At 45.2% G+C, this 7,878-nt stretch overlaps 1 protein-coding gene across 1 annotated transcript in view; it reads left to right on the top strand.

The window, feature by feature from the left end:
• Nucleotides 1–4,951: 4,951 nt before the first annotated feature.
• Nucleotides 4,952–7,878, top strand: part of gpr146 (G protein-coupled receptor 146) — a 17,219-nt gene continuing 14,292 nt past the window's right edge. The window contains exon 1 of the mRNA XM_031862371.1: nucleotides 4,952–5,216. The gene's annotated coding sequence lies outside the window, so the exon portion shown is untranslated. The remainder of the gene's footprint in view (nucleotides 5,217–7,878) is intronic.

The raw sequence follows: 7,878 nt of genomic DNA, 5'->3' as shown, positions 1-7,878 counted from the left end.
TGCTCTCCTGCCGTACATATCGCCATTTTATGTAACTCTGCACATGTTTGTGTTTGAAATTACATTCTGAATTGTAATTATATTATTTTGTTTCCCATCCTTGAAGCATGTGTGTTTTAAATTGCATCAGAAGTCTTTATGCTGTCAAATGTTTTTGTATTGATGAAACATGTTGATGTTGACTTGATAATGACGAGGAGGAGCTATTCCCTCATTTATCCACTTCCTCCCTGCCATCTGAAAAGGAGGAAGCGTCCCAGCCACTGGACGCTGGTGCCTGGTCTGCAACACACCATAATCCACCACAGATTTAATGAGCTTAATGTGCACTCCCAGGCCTCTGAGCTTAAAGGCATGTGCACTGCATGCACTGTGCTGCTGTTTGTGTGCTCTCTCCACATAAAATAAATCAGACACACAAGCACTGAGGTGTGTCTTCATGCTGTGATTGGTGATAGCCTTCTGACAAAGTCTTTCAGTACAGGAACAGCTCTATGTAATTTGGCAGTTCTTTGAAAAAGACATGACTTACACCACTCATGAAACATGTCAGAATTTCAGTGTGCCCACAGACGCTGTGGTTTAATCATTATCATTACGTGTCTGTGACCATCTGGTGCCAAAGTGACTGAGCAAACAAGCCATATGTTGTCATGCAGCCTAAAGTCTTCAGTGGGAAAGTAAATGCAGACCAGAGCCTTACAGCGGTGCTGAGGCTTCCAAGAATAGGAGGAGATTTCAGAGCTTGATTGGGGATAAACTGTGATTTAGTCCTCAGACCCACGGTCCACTCTGCCCCTAATACTAACACTCACTTTCTCTCCAGCTGAAATAAATGACCGCAGCACAGGCACTGCCACGCAAACCAGCATTAACATGTCTACCTTTTTAAACATGCAATGAAGAACACAGAACTCGTATTGTTCAGATGGAGCACAAATATCTAATACTACCAACAAAGCATTCAGAAAACATACCAATGCACTAAAAGCTTTCATGAAAAGTACCATAGATTAATATGATTATAGAATTAATTGAAACCATAGTGACTTAAGATAAGTAAGAATCATGGCAATATTATCTTCTAGTTTGATACATATAATGTGTGACCAAGAGCTATCCGCATGGTCAGAATTAGAAACAAAGCAAGAAGTTGTGGGGAAAAACACCTGACAAGCTTATAGTCCACGCCATACACGCTAAAGAAAACTGTAAGCGGTGCATTATACAGAAGTCTTAATCTGATTTGTGTTGTGGAACTCTGAGGATTGTTTGAAAGGGAGTATTGTATTAACACCCAAACATCACACACAAGGGACTCAGACTGTATGACAAGTTTGCTATTGCTTGGATATTTATTTCAGATCATCTTATTTGTTTTCTGCATTTTGGCTCCCATTTTGCAGAGGCCATAATGTGTGCATCTTTCTGCAGTAAAAGACTCTTTTAGACTCATGAATCTGATCCATACGTGGATGCATAGGTCCTTCAGGCATGAAATGTTTTGTCACAGCTTAGTAGTTGGAGGCATTGTAATCATCAATTGGTGAATAGCAAATCTCCCCGCTCCTCTGCTGGAAATACTCCTCTTTCACCATGCTTGCTTCTGATTTGGCTCCATCATGGCAGCAGCTGTGGAAAGTGTAGTGCTTGATATTTAAGACTCACTCCTGAGATGCAGAACTCCTTCTTGCATAAGTGATCACAATCGGAAAGATTGTATGTTTCCACTGCACCAATCTGCTGTTACTGCCGTGTTGTGACAACTGATATTATAGGGATTTTCTGTCCTTAAATTTGGATTTATTAAAATTAGACAATGTGACAAAGTGAATGTTTTTTCCAATAGAATTTTTAGAGCACAGAGTTCTCTCTTATGTGGCTGATGAGATTTAATGATAGCAACACAACCAGGGAGCAGTGTGTTAGTCACACTATAGCGAGATTTCCTTGGGATTTTGTCTTTTTAAATGCAATATAAATGCAATATATACAACACCTTGAATTGTATAAAACAGTGTTGTGCATGTAACATGTACGTATATACATATATACTAGAAATAAGGGTTCTAAACAGGTTCTTCTTGAAGGGCGGAAGTTCTACACAGAACTATTTGCTTCTTAAGATCCTTTTTCTGAAGAAAAATATGTTTCAAGAGTTCCTTGTAAGACTATGTAACTATGTTTGGATGATAGTTCAAATGTTAAAGAGGAACAGGAACAATACAGCCCACATACCCCTAAAAACTGAGTTTGTGAAATATGATTGCTGTGGGTTGCGCTGCGCTACATCAGCCCGGCCCTTCAGAGTTCTGGATGAAACCATTGGAATATAAAATGGGTGTCAGTAGAATCCCCTGGGGCGGGTTCTTGTTACCACCCTTAGAACGTGGAAAGATTCTGGATGGAATCTTCGGGGAATGTGGACTGAAAAACTTCTCATAGGGGGTTCTGGGTGGAACCTTTCACAGATGGTAGGTATAACCATTCCTGTTGGGTTCTGGGTAGAACTCACTGAAAGGGTTCCAGGTGGAACATATACAAGAGTTTTTACCAGGAACCAAAAAGGGTTCTCTATGGGGACAAGTCGGAGAACTCTGTATGGTTCTAGTTAGCACCGTTATTTCAAAGAGTGTCTTTTTTTTGTCCCAGACATCATCTGATAGCTGTTCACCCAAACCGTCTGCATTCTGCCTTCATGGAGTTGGACATTATCGGGGTTTTACTCGACAATGACAAAAAATTATTTTTTCAGACCCCGCGTAATGTTTAACTTCAGTTCTTTCAAAGTGGCACACTTACGTCCAGCACTCCTAAGCACTCTCTATAAAGATTTAGTGCGTTCACTGAGCCGTGGCAACGCATTTTGTTTTGAAACTGTGCATTCCAAAAATCTTTCGCTGCTGTTTTTCATTTGTATTGCTTGTCTAGAACTAATCCATTATACTTGCAAGGAGAGCGTTAGGAGCAGAGACATTAAGAGTTTAATGAAATATCTGCTTCCAGGTTCTTTTAACACTGCGTACCTGCAGGGTTTCACTTTAGGGCTTAGTTGCAGTATCCCTCCTTTCCCTCGGGTGCGGAGCAGGAAATTGAGGGATGGATCTGTGAAGCGCTGATCAAGCCCTGCTGGTACCATGCTGCATGTGCCATGTTATCTTAGACCCAGAGCTTAGCAATGATCAAATGAGGTTTTATAGGTTCAGTGACAATAAAACTGAACATGACATTTGGTTGCTCTCTATGGCTCATCAGCACCTAAAAGTTATGGTACTGTAATGATTAAATATTGTTGTGGGACCATGGAAAATTGTGATTTATTTGGGTTATTAAAATACAATATGGTTGCAAAATGCAACATGAAGAATGTGTATCCAGCAAAGCAAGAAACCAGAACATGTATATGGGAGTAGTTGGTCATTAAACACTGCAGTCTTTAGGCATTGTAATAAAACAATGGTGAAATTGGCTACTGTTCAAACAAGACACATTTAATACTTAATTCAATCATCTGCTGTGCAACATTGTTCTCCATGTCAGGATTATGATATGTGCTTTAAACTGTGGCGAATGCACATGCTAATCCTTAATCTTCTTAGCGAACTTCAGTTGCTTAATTAAAGACTCCATTCAACAGAACAACACAAAGGCATTTTTCCATTCTAACATTACAAAAGTACCTCCCAAAGTGATAATCAAGTCTGCTTCATTACAAACATTTCCTCATATTTTCATCCGAAGAGAAAGCCACTATTATTCTTCTCTGGGCTTTCAAACATGATGATTCACTTGTCTTTCATCTAGACAGAGACAGCACAAACGGGACAGCAGTTATAACCTTTAGGACATCAACAGAGATTTGTCTGAATTTCTGTTCTCTGCAGGATGACATTTAGTTTAATCCAAGAATGGAAACTGTCTGACTCATAATCCTTCAAACTCATCCTTTTACTCAAATTGACCCTCCTGGATCATATTTCATATCTCACCAGAACCTGAAACAACACAAACCCTCCCTGGTGTTGTTTTAATGCAGGGCTGTTTCCAGTCTCAACACCAGGTCATGGCTAGGCATTGACTGATTAGGTTATGGGTTAAAGCATTCTGTCTGTAAACAATAGTCAGGTGCCCATGAGAACATTGTAACAGGATTTGTTTAATGGAATCATTCCCCCTATTCTGATACTTTTTATAATGCACTTTCAATGTAGTGATGAGGGGCAAAATCCACAGTCCTCTTGTGCAAAAGTACATTCTACAGTTTATACAGTTCATATGAGGCTTCAGCAGGCTTTGGGTGGAGGGACACTAAGAGGGATATTTGTTTTACTAAAAAGACAACAAAATAAATGTCAGATGAAATTTGTCCGACCCAGTCTGCTGAAGCCTCATGTGTGTGAATGCATTTTTACACAAAACAAAGGGTGAAGACTTTGTCCCCGTTCACTTACATTGAAATTGACTTGTGATTTGATTTTTGAAGGGAACTCTTCAGTATGAAAAATCTAAATGATTAGGCTGCTGCAATGTTCATATGGGCATCTGACTATTGTTTTAAGACATACTTGGACAATTGTGGACCCATCCTTTAAGGTTTGGGAGGGTTAGGATAAGGTTGGGTCCAGGGGGGGGAATTCAAAATAACGGACAAAACAAAAACACTAAAAACGAACCATATTTTAAACGCCACTGCGCGGCACCATTCAAACTCACCACTTAGGAAATGACATGAATAATAGTAATACATTGCTCAATATTTTTAGTGAACTTGTGTAAACCAGTGTGTGTGTGTGTGTGTGTGTGTGTGTGCGTCTCCCTCGCGCCCCACCTCCCTGCCCCCCTCGTCCAATCAGAGAACCGTATGCAGCAGCAGCAGAGGAGCGGAGCGGGGAGACAGTGGGGGAGGGTCACGTGTGTACACACTGTAGGGCTCAGCAGCACTCCAGCAGTAGTAAAGTGTGCAGCGGACAGCCCCCTTTCAGAACAAGCCTCATCGAAAAGTTGAGAGATGAAGTCAGTCTTCACCGTAACGCAGTAACGCGGTTCCTTTTTGCTGGTGTTTAGGCGTTAAGAGCGCGTGGAGTTGCCGAAGCGAGTATTTTAGGATGCGTGTTTGTGAAATGAAACGACTGAGAAATGCCAGTGGAAATGCAAACGTTACATCCAGACCCAATGCCACCGTAGGTTTGTCACCGAGCCAAATCTATACGTTTCTGGTGAGTTTTCCTCTCTTTTCCTTTACTATCTGGACCCACTAATGAGACGCGGTTGCCTGTGATTCCCTCCTTGTAGTGGTAGAAACGTGACTTTACACTACTAGAGGGAGAGTATCTGCGCCAACAATAGCCGCAGACATGGCAGAATAATGGTGAAGCCGTGACAGCTATCCACGCTTTGATCGGTGCAGTCAAGTGTGATGGAGACACACGAAGTCCGCAATAACAAACCCGAACCACGGAAGCCTTTTTTTTTTTTTTCTTAGTTCTGCTCGAGTAGTTTTAACGACGCGTTTATATTTGGAAAAGAACACCTTGAAGATGTTTCTCACGGGATCAGCTTCTCTCTGGTGCTGGTGAAAAGAAAGTTCTGAGTTTATTCAGAGGTGCTGCTTCACGTTTCACGTTGTTTTCGACTTTAGCCCTTTGCATTAATAATAACCCATATTGTGTTCATATGACATCTGCCATTAGTGGGATCTCCTATGAGTGTGCTAAATTAATCATAATGATGTTTATAACCAGCAGTCTATTTGAGATGAAGCTTACTGTACATCTACTAATATATGGCCTTAAATCCCAGGCCATCAATGAGTCATTAGGCTGCTATTGTGTGTGTGTGTGTGTGTGTGTGTGTATATGTGTATATACTGTGTATGTATGTATGTATGTATGTATGTGTATATATATATATATATGTATGTATGTGTGTGTATGTATGTATGTGTGTGTGTGTGTTTCCTCCGTTCCATCAGATAGATGATTCTCTGAGTTGAATCTGTAGGACGGAAGTTGCTCTATATCGGCTATAGTGAGTCCGCGAATCGCCACCTTAACGTGGTGGAGGAGTTTGAGTGGCTCAGTGATCCTGGGAGCTATGTTGTCCGGGGCATTAGCCCCTGGTAGGGTCTCCCAAGGCAAACAGGTCTCGGGGGAGAGCCCAGACTAAGAGCGGTTCAAACGACCCTAATGATAAGCAGCCCACGGACTTTAGCCACCTCGCCCGGACCAGAGAAACCCGGGCACCCTCCCGGAGCCAGACCCAGGAGGGGAGCTCGTCGGCGAGCGTCTGGTGGCCGGGCCTTCGCCCATGGGGCCCGGTCGGGCTCAGCCCGAATAAACAGCATGGAGCAGCCACCCTGTGGACCCACCACCCGCAGGGACAAGCATCGGGGTCGGGTGCAATGCAGACCGGGCGGCGGGTCAGGCGGGAGGCCTGGGCGAGCCGATCGCCGGCAGCATAGACTAGCTCTAGGGACGTGGAACGTCACCTCGCTAGCGGGGAAAGAGCCAGAGCTGGTGCAGGAGGTGGAGCGATACCAGCTAGATATAGTTGGACTCACCTCCACACAGCGCTGGCTCTGGAACCAAGCTCCTGGAGAGAGGTTGGACTTTGTCCTTTTCCGGTACCAGAACACCTTAGGCCGGAGATCAATGATTGACTTTGTAATCGTATCATTTGATTTGCGGCCGTATGTCTTGGACACTCGGGTGAAGAGAGGAGCAGAGCTGTCAACTGATCACCACCTGGTGGTGAGTTGGATCAGATGGCAGGGGAACCGGTTGGAAAGACCCGGCAAGCCCAAACGTGTAGTGAGGGTGAACTGGGAACGTCTGGCGGAGGACCCTGTCCGGGAGGTCTTTAACTCCCACCTTCGGAAGAACTTCTCTCACATCCCGAGGGAGGTTGGGGACATGGAATCCGAATGGACCATGTTCAAAGCCTCTATTGTGGACGCGGCCGCTAGGAGCTGTGGCCGGAAGGTCATTGGTGCCTGTCGTGGCGGCAACCCGAGAACCCGGTGGTGGACACCAGAGGTGAGGGAAGCCGTCAAGCTGAAGAAGAAGACCTTCAAGGCCTGGTTGGCCCAGGGGTCTCCCGAAGCAGCTGACAGGTACCGGCAGGCCAGAAGGGCTGCAGCTGCGGTGGTCGCGAATGCTAAAACTCGGGCATGGGAGGAGTTCGGGGAGGCCATGGAGAAGGACTTTCGGTTGGCCTCAAGGAGGTTCTGGCAAACCATTCGACGGCTCAGGAAGGGAAAGCAGGGCTTACCCCGGGCTGTTCTCAGCAGGGGGGGGGGAACTGTTGACCCGGACAGGGGACATCGTCGGGCGGTGGAAAGAGCACTTTGAGGAACTCCTAAACCCGACCAACATGTCCTCTGCAGAGGAGGCAGCACCTGAAGATCTAGGGGGAGGCTCACCCATATCCCTGGCAGAGGCCGATGAGGTAGGCAAAAAGCTCCTTGGTGGCAAGGCGCCAGGGGTGGATGAGATCCGCCCTGAGATGCTGAAAGCGCTGGACATAGTTGGGCTGTCCTGGCTGACACGCCTCTTCAATGTCGCATGGGGGTCGGGATCAGTGCCCATGGACTGGCAGACTGGGGTGGTGGTTCCCATTTTCAAAAAGGGGGACCGGAGAGTGTGCTCAAATTACCGGGGTATCGCACTACTCAGCCTCCCGGGGAAGGCTTATGCCAGGGTGCTGGAAAGGAGGCTCCGACTGTTTGTCGAACCTCAGATACAAGAGGAGCAATGTGGATTCCGTCCCGGCCGTGGAACAGTGGACCAGCTCTTTACCCTCGCAAGACTACTGGAGGGGTTCTGGAGTTTGCCCAACCAGTCTACATGTGCTTTGTGGACTTGGAGAAGGCTTTCGACC

The sequence above is a fragment of the Anarrhichthys ocellatus genome, unplaced genomic scaffold (genome assembly GCF_004355925.1).
Source record: "Anarrhichthys ocellatus isolate YVR2014 unplaced genomic scaffold, GSC_Weel_1.0 scaffold26, whole genome shotgun sequence".
In the NCBI taxonomy this organism is placed as follows: Eukaryota; Metazoa; Chordata; class Actinopteri; order Perciformes; family Anarhichadidae; genus Anarrhichthys; species Anarrhichthys ocellatus.
This window is presented reverse-complemented; position numbering and strand designations above follow the sequence as displayed.